At 42.1% G+C, this 23,454-nt stretch overlaps 1 protein-coding gene across 3 annotated transcripts in view; it reads left to right on the top strand.

Annotated features, from left to right (window-relative positions):
- ZNF462 (zinc finger protein 462) overlaps positions 1-23,454 on the top strand; it is a 309,667-nt gene that overhangs the window by 49,530 nt on the left and 236,683 nt on the right. For all 3 annotated transcript variants that reach the window (XM_029604896.1, XM_029604891.1, XM_029604894.1), the window contains exon 2: positions 21,091-21,138. The gene's annotated coding sequence lies outside the window, so the exon portion shown is untranslated. The remainder of the gene's footprint in view (positions 1-21,090; positions 21,139-23,454) is intronic.

Genomic DNA, 23,454 nt, shown 5'->3' on the forward strand with positions numbered 1-23,454 from the left:
TGCACTTGTACTGTACCTTCAACCCGCTTTCAGATGATGATAACTTACTGTCACTACTGACCCGAGCTTAATTTAAACCCAATGAGTTTGAGGTAAAAGGGCTGTGGAGGCTCATAGCAGTCTACCCAGTCATTCAGTGCTCTTGCCAGCTTTCCACCTGTTCATATTATAACTCTTATTTTGTCTTATCAGAGGGGCAGTAGCATGGGTTTCTGAGGACAATCAACACTGCAGCACCCTGGTTCTCTTAAATCCATAGTGGTGAGGGACACACTGAGTAGGAAGCACTTTCGAAATCTTCCAGGCTATATTTCTGTTCTGCAGTAAAGTAAGAAAATCTGAACAAAAAAAGGAGAAATAACAAATGTATTCCTACTGCAGCCTAATTATTTTTAAAACCTTCTCATCAATGATCCACACAGCTTTGAAAGGATGGACGACACTGATCAGATGAAACTGGGCTTCTGTCACTGAAGTTCTTGTTTATATTGTTTACGCACCTATTATTCCAGACCAAATCTGGAAGTAAAATGTTAATGTTAGCGTTTGTCATCACTGCTGTGATCACTGGAGCAAGTGATCCTTGCCTTCCTTGCTTAATGAGATGGTCGAAAGCTTTCTGCAACACAGTCCTGTGTTTGTTTGTAGGGATCAAAGTTTAAAGATCGGACTCTGCTTCCCATGTTCAGCTGTGTGAGCTATAGATTAGAGCCGTTTGCTTGTGAAGGGGCCCCTTCAAAAGAAGGATGCACGTTCTGAATACAAGACCCAGGAGGGACTGAGTATGAGCGGTCATAGTCCACATCACGCCTGGACAAGACCTTTTTTTTTAAATTTTTTTAGGTTCATCTGCCAATTCTGTAGATAACGTTTGAGTAAGAAGAATATGTGGTAATGACCCAGAATTTTGTTTATCAAAACACTGAAAGCGATAGTAGATAAAGGACTGCAAGGTCCATTTAATCTGCCCCATTTCTGGTGCAGTCCTGCAGAGCCTATTCAGGCTCCGGCTTTACATTCGTATCCTCCTAGGTAAGCATACTCCGTGCTCATCCCATGCTTTCTTAAATTCTGTTATTGGTTTAGTGTTTCACCATCTCCACTGGGAGGCTCTTCTGCATGTCTGCCATCCCTTCTCTTAAGGAATGCTTCCTTATATTACTCGTGAGCCTACTCTGTTTGAGTCACATAGCATGATCCCAAGTTCTGGAACTATCTTTCCAAACAAAAAATGCTTGCTTTTGGGCAATACCTTACCTTTGAGGTATTTGGGAGTTTCCATCATATCTGCCTTCTTCTGCCTTTCTTCCAGGGTAAACATATTTGTCTTTACGTCTCATTACAAAGGTCTTCTGGTTCTGACTGCAGCATTTTGTAGCCCTTCTTTGGATTGCCTCTGATCTATCTATATGCTTCTCAAAATGCGGCCTCAAAATACTCCTAATAAGGACTCACCCATAACCTGTAAAGAGGCATCCTTTTTAAATTTTACCACTCGTAATACCTCTTTGTGTGCATTCTAGCATTCATCCACCCTTACCACTACCTTATGGTATTGTTTTGGTTGTTTGAGCTCATCAGATGTGATTACTGTGATCTCTCTCATGTTTGGTGCACATCAAATACCTCATCCATCTAGTACTGCTGCCTTGATTATCAGTGCTTCAAATACAAGACTTCTATACTTTTTTTTGTGTTGAATTTAGGTTGCCAAACGTTTGACAATTCTTTGTGTTTTCTTAGCTCACACCCCTGTTTTTTCACGCTATCTGAAGTGTCCAACCTATTGCAGATCTTTGCATCATCAGCAAAACAGAACTGAACTCTGAACTGATCATTGAGAGACTCCGTTGATGAACTCCTTGGCTTGAACTTTATTTGCCACTGCCCTCTGTGGTATATCCTTCAACCAGTTCCTAACCCAGCGTATCGTCTTAAGACCCACTTCCAGGCTGCTGACCTTATTTATGAGTTTTCTGTATGGAACAGTATCAGAAGGCTAACGTCAAAGTATGACATTTCCAGGACTTGCCCCTGACTTAATTCTGTCAAAGAAATTGATCCAGTTTGTTTGGCATGTGCTGCCTTAATCATGTAACTTGCTGGCTTCAGGATATTTTATTATCCTTTCTCCTTTAGTAGTGACTCTTATTTTACCCAGCACAGAGATCAGACTAATTTGAAATTATCAGTTTCCTCCCTAATATCACTTTTATGAATTGCTGAACAGAACTATCAGTGAAGCAAGCTCCTTTACTGTGCTAGGATTCTTCCATTTAGCCACATTGTCTTGTCCACTTTGGGGGTTTTTTTTTTGTATTTTATGCAAACTCTCTTCTCTGTAAATGGAATAGCAGAGTGGAGGAGTAGCCTAGTGGTTAGAGCCACAGGGCTACATCCCCCAAGGAAACCACAGTTCAAATCCTGCTGTCACACCTTGGGCAACTCACTTTACCCTCTGTTGCCCTGTTTGATGTAAACCGTCCTGATATGGTATTTAACCATGAAGGTCGGTATAGAAAAATGTTAAATAAATAAATGTACAAAATTAGATTATAAGCCCTGTGGGGATAGGGGAATACCCATATTACCTGAATGTAAGCTACTGTGAAGTGCTAAAATGCAAAATATATAAACAAAATCTCTTTACCATGTGGGGTTACTCCATTACTTTCTTTGATGATCTCTGAGCAAAAATATCTGTCCATTACTTGTAATTTTTCCTTGGCATCCTTTACAATTTCAGTTTTTTCTCCCTGCAGTATTTCAGATCTGGACATCCTTCTTTCACAAACATATCTAACCTCAATTATTTCATTTTGACATGCAAGGAGGCAAGTCTGACAGTTTAACTTAGAAGACAGTTGTCGTGCGTATAAATCCTCTGTCTGAAATTAACATCCTTCAGTGTGTCTCTCCATTCTGAGGAAGTGTTCTCAGGGGGGGAAGTGTTTGTTCAGGGAAGGAGAGTGACCCCCTTAGAATGCAGGTTTCAAATCTATGCACTCTATTTTCCTTAAAAAAAAAAAAAAAAAAGTACCTGCAGAGAAAGCAGATGCAGACATCCGCAGGAATTCTGTCCCCATGGCAAGTTTTAAAACAAAAGAACTCATATTGCTTTTGCTATGAAAATTAAAGCAAAGTCTATGGGGTAGCGTGCCCATGGAATTTGTTCCAAAATATATAGTTGGACAATTATCCTCAGAGTTGTCTAACCTGGATTTAGGTGGGTCCTTGCTACATTTGAAGCTGGGCCGATCAAGAAAGATAACATTTTGTAGACTGAGTGCTGGCTCTTTGGCGGTCATGTTCTCAGAATCGTCTTCCCATTGAATAAATTGGATTTTTTCCATGAAATTGCATTTGTAGCGCACTTCCCCACCACTCCCTGCATGAGCAGAGAATCAGTTAATGGTTTGAGATTTAGGGAATAAGCGAGATTTTTACCTCACTTTCTTTCCCTGAAGATGTTCCCATCTTTGAATTAAGATCATTGATTAAGCATATTCACAGGAGGATCCCAAACGTTGCTCTGATACCTGTCTAGGGCTTTTTATATTTTGCAAGAGGAGGGAAAAGGCTTTATTTTTCTGTCCACACTGTTTTAGAGAAAGCAGATTCCAAGGCACGTTCTTATCAGAATGTTTAAAAAGTTTCAAATTAGGAGTAGTTTATGGTTGCTATACTAATTTAGAATACTGTGCAAGCAAAGCATGGTTTTCATGTCTCAATAGATCATAGCTTTCATAAAATTGACCAAGACTCTATTCTACGTGCCAAAAGATTCTCAAAGACAAATATAAGACTAAGGGCTTCTTTCACTTCAGCTACTTGGATTAAACTTCGTGCAAGAACCTGAAAGATTTAGGTCTTGAGTCATCAAGGAATTTTCCTTGCCAGCAGATAAGGGCCATTTGGCTCACCCATTATCCTCATCTTTTCCTGTCTACACTGCTCTAGCTAAGGATACAGCACAGCTGTCAGCCATACAAGCTTAGCTGGTTGCAAGATATCCAAGTCAGTGTTGTTGCTTTTGCTCTTTGGCCTTCTCCCATTCTGGATAGATAGTACACTAGTGCCCCATGTCAAACAGTACCCAGACACCCCTTTCCCCCATGCTTTTCATTTGGCTTCTTAGTCCTATTCTTACAACAACTCTCTATATTTGTTCTAAGTGTGCCTGAATTCTGTCACAGTCCTGGTTTTTACCACGTCTGCTGGTAGATTATTCCAGGCATGTACTACCCTCTTAGCAAAGTTCCTCTGAGCCTCCCTCCCTTCAACTTCATATTATGACCCCTTGTCCTTGAATTTCTATTTCTACAGAAAAGTTCACCTTTCTATACTTCATTGAAACCTGTTAGATATGTAAATGTTTCTATCATATCCCACCTGTCCCTTCTTTCCTCCAGCAAGTACATTTTAAGTGTCTTAAGCTTCTCCTTGTAGCAGGTGTTGTAGCAGTTTTGTAGTCCTTTTCCCAAACCACCTCAGTTCTCGCAATGTTCTTATGAGAGCCTCCAGAGCTGAACATAGTTACTGACCAAAGTTCCTCCATAACCATTCAGCTCCTTGATTTCCAGTAGGACCTTCTCAATACTATCACTCACCTTAAAGTCAGCTCTCATGATGCTGGGATCTTTTTCTTATATAGTTCCGCTCAGGTTGGAGTCTATTTATTGAGCTCATGGACCCTTGGACTCCGAAGTGGAGTTGACACAACTTGCAGGGAGGAGCCCTGCAGGTCCTCACCATTGGCAGGTGGAGTCGGGTGAGGCAGAGGTCCAACCAGAGTTTCGCCTTTACCAGCCCATGTTTCCTTCGGGTTGACCTTTTGGGTGCTGGAGCCAGAGGTCGCTGGGCCGGAGTAGATGTAGTACAGACAAATATGGAAGCAAGTTGGGGTCAGTGGCTGGCGGCGTTCAGGAATGTCCAGGAGGCAGGCAGTGGTCAATACAGGCTATATGTCCAAAGAGAAAGGCAGGATGGATAGGCAGGGCAGGAAGGAAAGCAGAACAGGCGGGCAGACGAGGAGACATAGAAAACTGAAGACTGAGGAACTGAAGAACAGAAGAACTGAACACAGTAACTGGAGATGAAGACAAGGACCACCAAAGACGAAGGCAATGACTACTGGAACGGAAGACAGAGACAAGGAGCTGGAACTGAAGATGAAGAATGCTGAAGCAATTTGTACTAATAAACAGTAGGGAGACCTGTTGTCGAGGCACTGGTGGAGGGTCCGCAGGGGCCTTTTATAGACTAAAGGGAATGACAACAAGAGGCACCTTTGGGTCTTTCTCACCTTGGGCTTTTTAAAGCTGATGATGTTGGGTGCACACACCCCCTAGGAGGAGTGGGACCAGACAGCTTCTGCGGGAATCATCAGCGGCGTCCTGCTGCATTGAGGCGCAGCGTTCCACTGATGTCATTTGTCAGTACCAGGTCTAGCACAGCCTCCCCTCAAGTGAACTGTCATGTAAGTTTCCTGAAGAACATTCCTTATAAGGCATCCAGGGTTTGTCCTTTCCTAGGTGATGCTGCAGCAGGTAGATTCCAGTCCACATCCAGTGGAGTGAAATTACCTACAAGCAGAATATCCCCTTTAAACACCACCTTGATATCTCTTACCATGTCTGAATCTATCTCTGTTATTGTTTTGTATAATACTGTCATATAATTAGTAATCTTATATTTTTGTCAGGACAGCTCACAGCAATTCAGCTTCTTCCTGTTCTCCCTTTATTTAAATAGTTGCTATAATGTTTCTATTATAAAGAACTCTTCTTCCCCCCTCCCCCCCACACTTATTCCTTATTTCTGAAGAGATTATAACCTGGGATAGTCAGATCCCAAAACTGGTTGCCATTATACCAAGACTTATTAGGCCCAATTTTAAAAAGCATTTATATTCATAAAACTGGGTTTTCCTCGAGTGAGTTCACTTTACGTGAGTAAATGGGCTTTTGAAAGTTGCTACAATAGTATGTTACATTTACACACGTAACTCCTTTGAAAATTACCTTCATTGAACGCAACCACCTCCAAATTTGCCTCTGCCAACATGACTGCCAGGCCTGTGATTTTGTTAATAGGATTTTGAGCATTTGAACGCATAAACCCGCCAAGCCCAGAGTAGAATAGTTGCTTGATTAACCATGCAAGGAGTTAAAGAGAGTTAATTTGTCAGCAGAATCCACACAAACCAGATTACATTTCAGTTGATGGAGTTGTGATCTTCCTGTATAACTAGGGTTACTAACTGGTACTATTTTTATCAGATATACATCAGATCATGCCTTTTTATGGTTCTTTGTCAACAAGCAGGCATGATTCAGCCACTGTGCATGGGTGACATCATCTGACAACATCAACACGGACTTAGCTCTCAGAGCTCAATAAATATCTTAGGAGGCAATTTTCAAAGGAGTTAATGCACATAAAAGTAACATACTAGCGTAGCAATTTTCAAAAGCCATTTACTCGAGTAAAGTGCACTCACGTGAGTAAATCATATGGACATTTCAATGATATATTGTAGCAATTTTCAAAAACCTACTTACTCAAGTAAATGGCAAATACTTTTTAAAATCAGGCCCTCGGTGAGCATGCACATGACTTCCCATGCATGCACACTTCCCCCGGAGCCCCTCAGTTTTTCTTCAGCCGAGCTACTGCTTGGACATGTTCCCAAAAAACGTTTTCCTTTTTAGCCTTGTTTTTTCCATTTTTTAATCTTATCACTGCTTTCAAAGCCCCTCAACAGAACTTTTCAGATCTTAAAAAAAAAAAATGGAGAAATCCATGAGCCAAGAAGTCTGCAGTTAGCTGGTTTAAGATCTACATGTCTGGGTAGTGTATGTCCATCACAGACACCCATTCTATCTGCTATCACTGCCTAGGTCCAAATCATGATGCGTCCAATTGGTTATGGTTATAGTCTGATGTAAACCGTTGTGATGGTGCATTACTAAAAGACGGTATATAAAAGATTTTAAATAAATAAATAAATGTCCCTGAGGGTGCAGCAGTACCACACCTGGAAGATGGAGGCCCTGTGGAAGATGCTGTCAGTTACGACCCCAAAGCCTCAACACGAGACTGGGCAACAGAGCCACTACTCCTTCCAGAGGCCTTTTCAGATTTCAACTTCCTCTCCTTTCCACAAGTCAGGAAAGGTTCCCCCTTGTGGTGCCGGCTCCTGGATTCGCTACAGTTCAGGGGTTGAGTGAGGCAACAAGGAAAGCACTTCGGCAGTGAAGGAGATCGCCCCAGACAGGATCCTTCACACTGCTTAAGTAACCAGCACTGTTTTGTGTGGGGTGTGTCAGGTGTGGACATTTCCTCGATTCCAAAACAAGAGATAGCTTCCTCAATGCATCCTTTATAGCATGAAGGATTCCTATGATGCCAAGCCATTTATTCCACCCAACCCCAGCCTGGGTACTGGACATGTCATCAGCAATAGCTCACTCTCCAGGATGCAGTCAGCCCCCTCAGTGTGGGATGCTAAGTCTCTTTCAATCTCATTGGCGTGAAGTGCCTTAGTGCTTAAGAGTCCCTCCACCATGGAAGGCAGTGCTGTGGTGCAGAAGATGGTCTTACTGGTGTCAACAACCAGAACTGATGTCGTTCAGGAAGAGTAATTGACACAAAGTGTGTCAGAACCTTCTGCTTCTACAGTTGCAACCAGTGTGGCTCAGAACTCCTACTTGGCAGTGCCACCAACATCTGTAGCCCTTAGTGAAGTTTCTGAGGATGTCTCTTCTCCAACTCCAGTGTAATGGGTCCCTCTGTCGGTGGGATCTCAGCTGTCGGAACTAGTGAAGAATTTCTTTGTCCCCTTAAGCCCTGAAGACCAGAGATTGAAGTTAAAAATTGGTAGCTGTCCAGGATAGAGGAAATGTTCTCACATAGTAGAGCCTCATCCCCCTTAGATGCATGCCTTTCAGGGGATTCCAGCAATGGGAATAAGCTTCTGTCCTGTGGTGATAGATTTACCTCCTCCACAGGACTCCTTTCATGGATCAGGAGAAACAAAAGGTAGGTTCAGCTCATTCTGAGTTTTTACTGGATGTTTCCCCCAGATCAACAGATGTCTGCTCCTCATTCTCCCTCACCATTGGCAGATTCATGGTTCAGTGTGCTTCTGTGGTAAGGGAAGAAGATTCAATGGGATTCCTTTAGATCACCCACAATATTTGCCTGAACATAGGTCTCCTCTGGAAAATCCCAGCTATTCACACTTTTTGCATGAGCTAGCGAAGATGCTAGACCTGATCATAAATATCTTTGGGCTGTTGCAATTTCTTCAACCTCCAGTGGACTCTGCTTCCATTTCTGTGCATAGCTTCCTCAAGGACCTGCAGATAAAGATTTGGCAGGCTTCAATATCGTGTCTTCCAGTAGCCTTAAAGTTTGATCTGAAGTATAGAATCCAGCCTTCTCGGGCTTTTGGGTTGTCCAGCTATCGCACCACTCCATGGTGGAGTTGATGTTTGAAACATGCAAAGCACATCCGGGATCACTCTAACATGCCTTCTAGGAAGGATTCAAAGGCATTGGATGCATTTGTGAAGAACATTTTTCAGGGATTCATTCTTAGCACTCAGATTGTGGCTCACCAGTTGTACATAGTGCAGTATTTACATGAGTGTGTGCAAAAGCTGAAGACTTTGATGTTATTGTCAGACACTGGGCATGCAGAGTGAAGAAGCAGCTTATCCACTCCATGTATGAAGCTTTTGACACTACAACCAGAACTTTGGTTGTACCTGTAGGAATCAGAAGGCTCACGTGGTTTTGGGCAAGTGGTCTTCATGAAGACATACACAGCCATCTGGTGGATGTACCTTGTACAGAGAAAAACTTGTTTGGAGATAAGGTGCAGGAGACTGTAGTTCTCATTTAATAAGAATCAATCCACTGTGCAGTTGGTGTCTGCTGTGATGGGGGACCTGTTGGCTCTGGCCAAATGAAAGTACTTTTACTACAATCGTCCGTTTTTCCAAAGATGTCCCTTCCGCTCTTTTCAATATGATAAAGTTTCTCCTACTCTACAGCAGCAGCAGCTATCCTTTGGAGGTTGATAGATGAAGAGCCATCCACCAAAGGCCCATCAGCAGTCACATCCTAAGCCTGGAACCAATTTTTGATGTCCCTGAAGGTTGTTTCCCTGCCGCCTCCGGTGGGAGTAAGGTCCAGTCTTTCCCTCTGAAGTAGGTCTGCATCACTCTGAACCAGTGGGTCCTGAGAATTATGGAATATGGCTACTGTTTGTTATTCTTTTCGCCCCTGTTAATCCAGTGGAGAGCAGCCTTCAGTTCCAACTCTTCTTCTCAGTCCCTCCAGATAATTCTGTCATCCAACCAAGGGATTGGATGTGCACTCTGGATCTGAAGGACATTTATGCACAAATTTCCATTCAACCCACCAATCAAAACTTCCTCAGGTTCGTGGTACAAGAAGTACACTGCCAGTATAAATGGCTTCTGTTTGGCTACATTAGGAGTGTTCATGAAATATCTCATATGTCATAGCTGTGCGGTTTTGTTGGCAAGGGGTTTGTGTGCTTCCATACCTGTATGACAAGTTGGTGACTGGACCATTTCCAGCAGGAGTGCTCGAGTCCTCCAGCATGACATTTTGGTTTCTCTATTCCCTGGGATTCCTGGTCAAGTTCTCAAAATCCAACTTTGTTCTGTCTCAAAGGATTCAGTTTGTAGGAGCCTGGATAGACTCATTTCAGAAGAAGATGGTTTTTCCTATCAAATGAGTTGAAGTTTTGATGAGACTGATGGGTCCCTACTGCAATGAGTAGGGTCAGTCTTTCTTCTAGGTCACATGTGTGCAGTGATTGATGTGATTCATTTGACGTCTCTATGCCGTGGGCCCTTCAGTACCAGGGGGATTAACTACACCAGCCTTTATTCATCTCAGTGACTCCTGAGATGTGGATGTCCCTCTAGTGGTGAATGGATCTGAGTGGGTCTCTACTATGTGTTCTGGCGCATCATGACCTTTTGTACCAGAGGGTGGGGAGCGCACTCCAGCACTGCTTGGACCCATGGATCATGATCCCTAACAGAAAGTCAAATTTCTGGAGCTGTGGACAATCTGTTATACACTAAGGGCTTTCTTCTACCTGCTCTTAGATAAGAGAATCTTGATCCACACAGACAACTAGGTGTCCATGCTCTATGTAAACTTGCAATTAGGCATGGGCTTGTATACAATCTGTGAGGAGGCCCTCCAAATCTAGTTGTGGGCTGGTGATCACAATGCACATCTCTAGGTGGCCTTCCTTCCTGGAGTTCAGAGCACAGTACTGGACAATCTCAGCAGAGTTTTACAGCCATATAAATAGTCCTTGAATCAAGAGGTTATGGATGGCCTCTTTTGTTGTTGGAGCATGCTGATAATCAACCTGTTCAGGTCAGAAATCAATAGGAAGGTTGAAGAGTTCTACTCCATGCATCTGAGCAAATGCATATGAGCTCCCGATGTCTTCAGGCTAGACTGAAGCGTTGGTCTATGCTTACCTACCTATTCCAGTCACTGCCAGAACTTTCCAGGAGGTCCTTCGGAACAAGGAAGGGGTAATCTTCATAACACTGGCCTGGCCATGGCAAGCATGGCATCCATATCTCATCTGTCTGTCCAATTAGTCTCTTATTCTCAAAGAACAAGAAGATGGCAGTCTCTGCCATCCAAACCTGCCATCGCTGCCCTCATAGTATGATTGTTTAATGCCCAGGTGTCTCCTCCTTACTCCTACCTATGTCGTTTTCCTCCAGTAAGACTTCAGTCAGAAAATACTACAGTTTCAAGTGCAAGAGGTTCTTGGCACAGGACCAACTGACTGTATCCCTTCCCTGGTGGTCCAAGGGACTTGCTTAAATACCTTTTCTTTCTCAGGCCTCAGAAACTCTTCCATCAAGGTTCATCTCAGCACCATTGCGGCATATCATCAGCAGGTAGAATTTGCTCTGATCTCTCCCCATTCGTTAGTATTTAAATTTATGAAAGGTCTCCGGCATTCTTAAGTCTGGTCAATAAAACTTTAGAGTATTAAATCCTCAGCTTGGTCCTAGATCAACTCATGAAACCTTTCGAGCCTCTTGAATCAGCAGACTTGAAATTTCTCATTTGAAAAGCTTTGTTTCTTGTTGCCGTCACTTTGACTTGAAGAGCAAGCCAGTTACAGACTCTGGTTCATATTCTCTGTATCTGCATTTTTTTCACAATAGGCTTATTCTGCATACTTTCCCTAAATTCCTTCTGAAAATGGTGTCTACTTTTCACATTAATCAAGCTATTGTGCTGCAAACATTCTTCCAAACTGCATGTGTGCAATGGAGAACGGGCTTTTCACTGCAGGAGAGTCCTGGCATTTTACCTAAAGAGGACTCAACCTCACCATTAAGTTTTCATCTGTTTGTTTCTTTTGATCCCAACAAATTGAGAAGAGCAGTTACCAAATGAACTCGGTCTAATTGGCTAGCGCACTGTTATGCGCTGGCTGCCTTACAGATTACCATATTCCACCAAAGTTCTCGTGACAGCCATAGCGACTTCATTAGTTCTTCTCAGGGTCAATTCTAATGAAGACACATACAAAGCTGCTACTTGGGCGTCTGTTTGCACCTTCACTCCCACTCTTGTCTAGATAACATGTCTCGAAGAAACAGTAACTTTAGACAAGCAATTTTGCGTAGCCTGTTCACCCAGGAGTCCACTCCCCACTGATGGGAATCAGTTTGTTTGTTTCAGTAGTTGCTCCACAATGCATCCCTTCAGCTTGGGACTCCCCATGTGTTATGGCTGATTCATGCCTGCTTGTGGACGGAGAAAGCAAATTTGCTTACCTGTAAACAGGGTTCTCGGTAGATATCAGGATGAATCGGCCATATCTTATATCCACCCATCTCCCTGTAGTGTCAACTATCTCGCTCAAGCTTAAGCACTGGAAGAGACCGAGGAGCTCACGAGGCAGCGTGCATACACAGGGACTCCCACCCATGCTCAGTAAGACTTTTACTGAGCTCTGAGCTCTGGATCCATGTTGGCACCGTCGGATAATATCACACACCCATTATAGCTGATTAATTCTGTTGTCTACAGAGAACTATGTTTATAGGTAAGCAAACTTGCCTTTTTCAAATAATGTAATCAAAACTTCAGGTCCATATATATCATGGCACAATCCTAGAACTTGTTCATCTTGCCCACATGACCTGGTCTTGTAGTAATTCTGCGTATAGTGCCTCAGCATGTTGATCAAGACTGTTGGCAACATTTGTAAATGTGATTGCTAGGTAACCAGTATATCCTGTTGAGGGCCATATTCTATGATGGTCACCAATCTATTGATGGATTTGCACTTGTGTGATTTGTTTCATTCTTCCAAGCTTTGAACTATGCAACATTTTCTATGACTGGGTGGTTTTATTCCCTTTTTTGAATGTAGAATATAGGAAAAAAACTTGTCTTTAACTGAAAAATGTTAAGACTTGGAAGGCATAGGAGTTGGTATCTCTCATGTTTGATGAGGCAGAGACTGAAAAGAAACACTGACATTTTAATTGGTGATGCTTGATGTAAATCAAGAAACACACATGTTCATGGGTTTATAAAATGTGCTCATTATGAGACTGATAAGTTACTATAGTAGATTCACCTAATGATTTTTTATTTTAGCTCACAAACTTGCTCTTCTGTTTTTGACTTGGTGGCTAAAAGCACAAAACTAGATCTGCATTTATATTTGAAATAAAAATCTAAGAATATCCATAATTGTTTTTTGTCTGTTATGGAACACTAAAGAAGACATGGACAGGTTTTCTTACTGTTCTGACAATATAAGTATATATATATATATATACACATACACATATATAAAAAAATATCATACTATGATGGGTTTCAGGTTTTTTGTGTGCATGGGAGGATACATGAGTAGCATGTTTACTGAAAATGTGCAAGCTGCTGACAGAAATGATTTACTCCAGTTCTGTACCAGACAAAGGAAGATCTGCTGCTGTTTCAGGTTCATTTGTGGTAGCTGCTCTTGGAGCAGTATTTTTTGTCTTCATGCTTTGTGTCAGGGGGTGGGGGTCTTCAAGAGAAATGAGTGTACAATGAGGTGAAAATCCTCACAAAATAAAGCTGCATCTTGCTTTCAGCCTTCCATGAAAGAAAACTCAAATGTGAAGGCAATTCAGCCATTTGTTCCTTTCGACTGCTGTTAGATTCCCTTCTCTGGCAGAAAGCTGATCTATAGATGATGTTGAAATACATGACATTAATGCTAGAACCTCCCAAAAGTTCTTTCCACATTTTCTACATGAACAGTTTCATAACCCTTTCATCTCCAGTACTGCAAAACAAAGAAGCTGTGGGTTTGCAATTAGTCTTAAGTCAACAACTGCTCATCTTCCAAGGTAACTGCTGAAGGTGTCATATTTGAGAAGATGGAATGACCATTTTGTTGTTGTTATTATTTTTTTAACAACATTCAGGTCCATTTTTTTGTTGTTGATTTTTTTTTTGTAGTCTTCTTTATTTTGTTATGCTGAAAAGTCCAAATATTTTGAAAAGCCATTAAGAGCAAGCATCTTTGGATACTTCTAAAAGCCTGCATAAGTTGGACATTTTTCTTGTAGTGAATAAAGGTTTTATTTTTTTTTTCCATTCCTGCACAATGGAGCTTTCAGAGAACCTCATGTAAATGAATAGCTACAGCCTTTGTGCTGCAGGGTGTGTCTGGCTTTGCTGAGAGAGAAAACTGGCTGCCGATTAACAAAGGTCATTAGACTTTGGAATTTCTCAAGCAGAGCCAGATGGTAAGTCTTCTGTGTAGAAGGACGACTCCCAAGAGAGCTGAGGCTTCTGGATAAGGGTTTTGTTTGTTCATATCATGCTTAAGGTTACATTGTTACTCCAGTTTATAGGAATGGCACAGGATACATTACTCTTCTGACTGGAATTAATCAACCAGTCTGGCTTGCAGGAGGTGAAAAAGCCTTCCTAGATATTTCTAAATTATATTTAGGAAGACAAAAAGGTACTGCTTTAATGTGGGAAATGGATTTTTTTTTTTTTAATAAAGGAGAAAGATTTGAATGAAAATTGCACTTCTAATGCTGCTTTCTTACATCACTGCAGTAGCATCTTGTCTGCCTGAGATGCAGCTGTGATGAGTGTGGCCATGTTGTGTGCAGGCTAGAAGCTCTGAGCTTCTCAGTGCATTGCTTGTGTGAGCTAAAATGGCTGCTTCTGCAGCTCAGAGGACTAGGGCAGCTCAGCGTGTCTTAAAGCTTTAGCTTGTCTCTTGAAAATGTGATAAACACATTCAGCAGAACTGAGGCTGGCTTGATTCAGATGAAAGGACTAAGCTTGGGGGATGGGTAGTGAAAACTGGATGATCTGCTTTTCTCTGAAGTGCAGAAGTCCTCCATGGAAAATGTTGCTTTCACCTCTAATGGACTGTGCTGAAGGAGATGTGGGGTGGGGCTTCAGTCACTGCTGTAATTTGATCCAGAGCAGCAAGCCCTTCCACACAGCTTGCTCTGCTGCTGAGACACAAAAGCTTGGAGTATCTCTAAACTTTGTTAGCCTCAAGGAATTCTGTGCACAGCCCAGTTTTATTAGAAAAAAATAAAAACAGACAGCAAGTGTAGGTAGCCACCTTTGTGTCTGCGTGTGCTGTCTATCCAGAATGTTTCTTGGCAGGAATTGTATTTCAGCAAACTTATCAGGAGGAGCATCGGTATGTGTAAAATCCTGAAGCAGTGCTTTCTTTTGAGTCACCATGATTTTAATCCGACTGTATAAATCATTTTATGTCCTACAAGGAAGGAATGGACTTTTCATCCTTAAAAACCGTGGCTGCTGCTCATGTGCTCAGCTCTCTACAGCTGTAGAGTATAGTGACCCACTGTGATGAAGTAATTTATGGATTAAGATAATGCATTGGTTACTTTGCTCAACGGTATTGTTCTTGAGGAGTGACCATTTTATGTCACTGTCTTTTTTTTTATCTCTCATGTCTAGAGGTTTGTATCCCAGTACAAAAGCTGGGGCAACTTTTATTGAGACTTTGGCCTTGTCCCTTAAGGAAGTCTTAAATTTCGGTACATGCTTACATCAACTCCAGCTAAAGGTTTTGTTTTAATAAATTCTGAAGAACAATGAGGAAGAGCTTGTCAGTCAAAGCCTCTTCTTAACTTGTTAAAGGTATTAGATGGACTGGAGAAATTGTTGGCAAGAAATGCAACTGATTTAAATTTTAATTGGAAGGTAGAGTTGGATAGATATAATCTTGTTCAGGTAAAATGTATAAAAATTGTAATGAAATCATTTTAAGATGCAGGACAGCTGGAGCAGCTTCTTAGGTTACCTAACTTTGCAGGTCAGCAGTCTTCAGGGAGAGTAGGAGCCCTGATCTATTTTATTTTCTGATTCTGTGCTTGTAGAAGTGATGGTGGCTGAAGCACACGAGGTAGCATCCCTGTGCTTGTACAAGTGATGGTGGCAGAAGCACACAAGGTAGCATCCCTGGCTAGTTTCACTGGTTCCCTAGAGGTGTGTCTCCTGATTGAAAATGAAATTGCAAAGGCATTAGCAACCACTAACCTGGTGCTCCTAGATTAGATTGTTGGCACTATGGCAATTAAGCAGAAAAAGGCTTTTGCCATTTGTGGCAGCTACTGGATATGTTCTTGCTAATAGAATACAGGGTGCACTCGGATTCCATTGTGCCCTCTGGAGTGATGCAACATTGCAAAATATACTTGCAAGAGAAACCTATTTAAAAATCAATGAAAGAGAAACCTGGCGTGAAGCACTTTAGGATATAAGATTTAAACATGAATGAAAGGTTGATTTTAGAAATACGTGCTGTATAATAAATAAAATACATGAACAATTTGTGCCATGTATCATTGGGTTTGTTTTTTTGTATGTTTAAGAAATTCATGTGAAGTGTGATAATTTTGCTGTACTTTATCATGCCTCTGCATCAAGCGGAGATAATGTTTGTCAGCAAAGATAACAAGCAAATTTGGTTTTCATAGTAAGCAAAAGATGCAAATTAGCCCAGTTCGTTGACTAAATGTGTGCAAATAGAGTTGATAAATATGGGCCTTGTGACTGCCATGGAACCCAGACAGTATCTGTGGCACTTAGGAACCAGATTTGTGCACGTGTCAAGGAACTGGTAGGATCCTTATTAGGTGTCCTATTGGAAACAATAGAATAGCCTACTAGTATCATACAAACAGAAAACTTGACAAAGCCCATCAGATGAATTGGAAAAGAGCAGGTGTTTTCTCTTTTTACAAAAGTGGTAGCAGAGAGGAGGTTGATAACCACAGGCTGATTAGCTTTACCTTGTTGGTGGAGTCTCCGCTGAAGGAAAGGCTAGTGAACTATCTACAATCCAGTGGGTTGCTGGATCCAAGGTAATATGGTTTTTACCATGGGAAGATTGTGTCAATTTATTTTTTCAATTGGGTAACTAAAAAAATTAGATCAAGGTCATGCACTAGCTGTAGTTTACTTGGATTTCAGCAAAGCTTTTGATACTGTCCCGCATAGGAGACTCATGGATAAAATGAGTGGCCCAAGGGGCTGGAATGGATTACAAATTGGTTGAGTGATTAAAAACAAAAGAGGGAAAATGGAATTTACTCTGAGGGGAGAGAGGCTATTTATTTATTTATTTAATGGTTTTTATATACAGACATTCATCAAAGATATCACATCAGTTTACAATAAACAGGAAACTACGCTTCAGAGGTGTTTGACAAGGAACAGGAGAACAATCACATATAAAACCATGAGTAGATACGTACAATGCCAAGAACAATATATATGACTAAATGAGTAGATATGTACAATGCCAAGAACGATATATATGTCTAAATGTTTATATATATATATATGTAAATATACATGGTACAGAAATTATTTACAGGGTTGCTTATAGTTCACTAGGGGAAAGATATCAGTTAGCGAAATGGTATGGTGCTGAGACCAACTTAGAGAGAAAGGAAGGAGCGGGAAGAGGTAGAGAGTATTGCACATTTATCAAGGGTATAGACAAGGATTAATGGCGGAGAGTGCTGGGTGGCAGAGGATGGGTAGGATTAGGTGTAAGCTTGTGCGAAAAGCCAGGTCTTCAGTTTATGCTTGAACATTTTATGCAGTCCTCCTGGCGTAGGCCTACAGGCAAAGTGTTCCATAAAGCGGGTCCGGCTATGGAGAGTACACGTGCTCTTGTGGATGCCAGGTTGGTGCTTTTAGGGGAAGGTGTACGAATGGTAGCGAGCTATTGGTTTCTGGTTGGTCTAGATGACTCATGGAAAATGAGTGAATCATTAAACCACTTCATCTCGGGATTGGGAAAGACCTTGTGTAAAATACACTGGCTCCCCATCACTGGATGTGATGGGGAGCCAGTGTAATTCCTTTAGTACAGGTGAGAGATGTTCATTTCTGCGCGTGTTGGTAAGGATCCGAGCAGCTGTATTTTGCAGGATTTGGAGTGAGTGGATGGCTTTTTTGGGTAAGCCTTGGAGAAGTTGATATGACCGATTTGATATGACTCCCGTCATGAAGGTCGGTATATAAAAGAATTAAATAAGTGAGTTACCGTAGTCGATTTTAGAAAACATTGTAGTTTGTAGTACTGTGTGAAAGTCAGAGGAGTGTAGCAGAAGTTTTAATTTCTTTAGTGGAGTGCCTCAGGGATTGGTTCTGTTTAATATATTTGTGACCGACATTTATGGAGAGATTAGAAGGAAACAATTTTTTTTTTTGTTTAGCAGATGAAACTAAGATCTACAACAGCGTGGATGCCCTTGGAGGAGCAGAGAGAATAAGTGATCTGAGGAAGCTTGAAGAGTGGTCAAAGCTTGGCAGTTGAGATTTAATGCCAAAAAGGTTTCCGAGTCATGAATTTGGGGTGCAGAAACGTAAAGGAGCTATATGCAACCTGTAGAGCTAGGAATCGTGACATGAAACTCCAGGGTAGAAGTCTCAGGACCAACGTCAGGAGATATTCCTTCACGGAAGGAGTGGCGGATGGCTGAAATGCCCTCCTGGAGGAGGTGATGAAGCCAAAAACAGTGACGGAATTCAGAAGTCCATGGAATGACACAGAGGATTCCTAGTGGCCAGAAAATAATGACACACTGGGGTAAAATGTAACTTTTCTGAATATGGGGAGCTGCATGGAGCAGCAGTCACAACCCTGAACGCCTTTTTGTGCAGGCTGCGTGGACCATGTGGTCTTTCCTTCCCGTTTTATTTACTAGGTTACTGTGTTACTGCAACATGTAACTTAATCCAGCATTAACCTCACTTTCCAACTATTAAGGATCTTCTATGCTCGTCTTATGTTATATTGAATTCTGGTATTGTTTCTGACTGCACTGCCTTCACTGACAGGCTCTTCCATTTTCTCGCCACCAAATCTGTGAAGGATTATTTAGGTATATTACTTGTGAGTCAACCATGATCTCTTGATTAAAAACTACCTTTCTACCAAAAATGAATGCCCCCCCCCCCCCGAGTATTATTTATACTCTCAAAGTATTTAAATATCTCTATCCTATCTACCCCCTTGTATCCTTCAGATTTTACTTATTTATATGCACGCTTTAAGGATTAAAGTATAGGCTCTGCACCATTTTATAAGCTCCTCCTCAAGACTGTCCATATCCCTTTAGACATGTGGCCTTCAGCACTGGACACAAGTCCAGATCATGTCCTAGTACTGGTTTTGTTCCGAGGTAGTACCCCTTTATTTTGCTGTATGTCTTAGCCCACTGTTGGCTTTCCCCACACTGGCAGCCTGAGAGCGTCGGACATGATTACCTCCAGACTGTTCTCCTGCTTGTTTGTAAAGATCATTCTGTCACCATGTACTGACCTCCTAGGTTCTTGTATCCCAAATGTACGACTGCATTTCTTTGCATTATTTTAGATGTCACACTCTTGATTACTCCTCAGACTTCCCTAATTTGCTCCTCACTTTTTTTTTTTTTTTTTTTTAATTCTTCCAGCATGCCAGCCATGTTGCAGATCTTTGTGTCGTCAGCAAAAAAGGCACGCTTTCCTTTCTGGTCTTGCTACATTGCTAGACCAAGCAGAGGCTAGTGGCATCCACTGGTCACCCTTTTCTCTTCAGAGTGTTTCCTGTCATGCATATGGACTTTCTAATCCAGTTTTCCAATTTAGGACCCACACCGAGAGTGTCCAGCTTGTTTATAAAGTTTCCTTTATGGAAGTGCGCCAAAAGCCTTTACTGAAATCTGAGTAGATCACATTCACTGTGCTGTCCTCTGATCTTATTTCCTAGGTCATCCAGTCAAAGAAATCAATCCAAGCCCATGCTGCTTTGGATACTGCAGTCCTGTGGTCTCAAGCTATTTCAGCGTCTTTTGTTTCATTTTGGTTTTGTTTAATTAGTTAATTTCCCCATCACTCAAGTTCGGATAGCTAGCCTCTTCCCTCCTCGCTCTTTTGAAAAGACAGACTACATCTGCTTTGCTTTATTTCTCTAGGATCACTCATGTCTTCCCCTGAATGAAGAACAGGGCTGTGAGTGGTGCTGCCAGGACCCCTCTAAGCTCCCTTAATATCTCATCGCCTTGTCTATTTTCAGTTTGGTTTTCCTTGAGAACTCACTTTCATAAATAGAATGGTGGGGGGTGTCTATCTCACTACCACTTATGCTCCTGTAGCTTGTCTGCTGCCCTCTGTCGGCAATCCCTTCATTGAGTACTACAGAAAAGTATTGCTTCGGTAGGTTTGCTTTCTCCCAATCGTCCTTCACACATTCCTTCCCTTCCCCCTCTGTTTCACAGTCCTACCCCTGCACTTTCTCCTTTTGCTAACCTACCCTAAAAAGATCTTGCTGTTCTTCATTACCTGTCTCCTCATCCAGTCATGCCTTTTTTTTTTCCTCTCCTGACTACCTTTCCTGCTTCCCTCTGCTTTTTGAGATTTTACCCTTCATCTTCCGCATTTCTGAGCCTTTTTATACTAAGCTTTTTGCCTTGACCTTTTCAGCCTCCTCTTTCAAAAACTATACTGTTCTCCTTCATGTCTTGTGTTTACCTTCCTGCTATGACGAATGTTGCCATCCAGATGACACCTTTTTAATTCTATCCGCTTTACTCAGACTTCACTTCAGTCCTACCCACCAGTCAAGGTGCCTCCTCTGCTTTTGACTACGTTGGCGCTCCTGAACTATGCTTCGGCATCGCATTTATGTTGAATTACGCTATCCAGTCATTACTGGCTGCCCATCACATCATCTGCAACACATTTTTTCCCCCCTTTTGTGGGTGCTAGGCCCAATATCACTTCCTTGAGTAAGTTCTACTGGGAGATTGTTGCTAGTCATCTGATGCACATCCCTTACTTCTAATTCCTACAGGGATATACCCACATCTACGTTTTGGAAGAGAGAAGTTCCTCACAAACAGCACCTGCTGTTTTTTAATGATGCCTTTTGCTAAACTTTCTCCCTGTCGTAGGGGGTCTGTATCCAACAGTGCCTCCTCCCCCACCCTGTATTCTTTGTATTTCAGTTGTTTTCTATATGATTTTTAACATAGGGTACCATTCCTCCCTCTTTCCTACCTAACCTGTTTTTTTTGTTTTCTTTTTTTTTTTTCCTGGACATATCCCAATTATTTTACCGTGTCTCTGAGATAATTACAATTGTTCAAGGCAGTTTGTACCGTTGGAGCCTCCAGGTTCATGATTTTATTATTGAGGCTTAAAACGGTTGGTGCACATAAACTTCCACATTTTGCCTCTTCCCTTTCTGATTCCTGTGTCTGTATCCTCCCATCCTGCTTCTAAGCTGTCCCTCCCATTTACTGGTAGGTTAGAAGGTTTCCCACCTTTGGACTGCTTCCGCTGACTTCACTCGTGGGAAAGAGCAGGAGAGCCACCAGGATCTCGACACTTCCTTCTGCTAATTAATGATTTTGTTCCTCTGCATTACTTTTATTTATTTATTTATTTATTTTGCTATATCCTTAACAAATTGTCTTTTATTTTTTCTTCTAGAATTTCCCGATGTGAAAGCCTCATCCAAGATCATGAGGACTCTGCAGTGTGAGTATAAAATGTTCTCAGTCTTCTACCCCCATCCACACACCGTAAATTCTTAAATGAGTTGCTACAAACAGTATGTTGAACAGAAGACAGTAGTATTTTATGGAAGGTTATCCTAACTATAATATTGACTACCTCCTAGCTATAAATGTAGTCTGGTCTCGTGCCATGTTACTGTGCTTTCTTTTATACTCCCCCAGTCGTCATGGTCCAGTGGGCATTACTGTTTTTTTTTGGGGCAAGGGGAGTTTACAACCAAGGCCAGCACCTTCAAACCAGAGGTTTTGAAGCACGGTTTGATTTGCCGCCGCCTCCTGCAGCTCTGCTTCCTGTCCGATCTTGGACAGGGAAGGGCGGCAGCAGTAGCAGCTTCTACGGATCCCTGCTTCCAAGCTCCAAAAGAGAACTCGGTGTTGCCGTGGCAACCTTAAAGGCCCAGTAGCAGTGTTGTCGAGCTCCAGTCAGATTGCTGGTCCCCCTGGCCCTGGAAGGAAAGGAGTTCCATTTATGGTTTCTCGCAGCCACTCTGTCAGCAGGCAAACTGTGCGTCCCTAATCTGTAGGTACCATTTTAGAGTCGGGTTTTGCAAATTACGATGCTTTTAAGTAACACCTTGGAGGCCAGAAATATATTTTTTTCTTTTTCTCGGGACTATTTTTGGATTGCAGTAAGATGCTTGACAAAAAAAAAAATAAGGGATTTCATTTTTGCAGGATGAGGTACAATTCTGACCAGGTCCTCGGCAAGGCCTGTCACTTGGAACTTAGTTTCACATTTATGCTCTCTAATTAAGACAGGAATAATGGTTTGCCTTCCCTGGTTCTCAATGATAAGGGTGGGCCCACAGCATAACGTTCCCAAATGAGCCTGCAAGTCCCTGGTTGCTGGGCTGGCTCTCAGGTAGCACACATGTTTGGATTGCATCCGCAAGGCTTTCACACACAGCTATTCCTCGGGACTGGGACAGATTTTTAGAGTGTCTGGTAAGAGCAAGCCTCCTCAGAGAAGAAGACGACGCTGTGAAGATTGTGAGACCAGATTTAAATTTTCCGAAGCTGGATCCTTTTGTCTGCTGGACGTGGAAGGTTAATAGGGAGAACCCCGGAGAGCCTTCTGGTCCTTGAAGAGAACGAAGGAGAGCCTGAGATACGAGGGCCTTCTAGAGGGCCTGCAGTGACACCTCCAAACCAGAAAGTGGTGCAGATTCTTATTCTGATGCATCATAAAGATCTTAATATTCTCAAGGCTGTGCTCATAGAGAATGCAAGCCATCCCAGAGAGAGAGAGAGAAATCCTAATGAGTACGTCCTTGAGTCTGGTATTAAAGGCAACGAGGATCTGCGTCCCTCGTTTTTGCTGGGATTGATCCAAGGATGCAGATTATGAATCGTAGAACCATTCACAGAAAGGGCCTGGCAAACTCTCTCTCAAAAGAAACGTCACTGTGGCCCTCTGCCTGGTGATGACTAGAGCCGGAGATTAATAGTCCTGAAGAGGCTCTGCTTAATACAGAGGCTGAAGGGCAACAAAGTATGGATGGTACACCTGGCTGTAAAGAGTCCCATTAAGAAAGAACGGGACTGTCCAGATAGGAAGGCTACTGTGCCCAAAATCTTGGCCAAGCTGAGCAGGCTAGCTAAAGTGGACTTTTGGGTCAAGGATGCTCATTTGGAATCTGCCATTGCTGGAATGGATGAAAGAGGGTTCCACTAAGAGTGCACCGGAGATGGACTTGGAAAGGCACTACAAGTCTACTACCTTCTTATTGCAATTTGCCATGTATTGGCATGGGGGATCTAGGCCAGGAATGGAAAAATTCCAGATACCCGAACAACTGGGTGACCAGATTTTCGTGCCTGGCTCTTGCCATGCAGCAGCACTGCCGGGAACTGGCAAAGGCAGACTGCCCTGGGAGGGGAGATACAGGGAGAAAAAGAATGGAAGGAAGGTCAAACATGAAGTAAGAGATTGAAAAGGGGAGGAAAGAGGATGAAGCTAAGTGAGAGAAATTTAATAAAAAGCGGAAAAAAAAAATCTCCTCGCTTCCAAAGAAGCTGTTAAAAAAAAAAAAATAGAAAAACTAGAAAAAAAAACTGAGTAAAAAGAAAACCCCTGCAATATGTAAACTGTAAAGAGAAAAATTTATATTTTTTTTTAGCTGGTGCCTTACTTATCTAAATATTTTTTAAACCCCTGGTCTAAGCCTTTACCAAGTGGTAACAGAATGTGCAGGAGGCCCTGAGTAAACCATTGCCAGCCTGTTCCTATCCTTCTTGCTTATGGGTGCAGTGCAGAGATCTTGGCAGATGTGACTTA

This window comes from Rhinatrema bivittatum, chromosome 1 (assembly GCF_901001135.1).
Source record: "Rhinatrema bivittatum chromosome 1, aRhiBiv1.1, whole genome shotgun sequence".
Lineage (NCBI taxonomy): Eukaryota > Metazoa > Chordata > Amphibia > Gymnophiona > Rhinatrematidae > Rhinatrema > Rhinatrema bivittatum.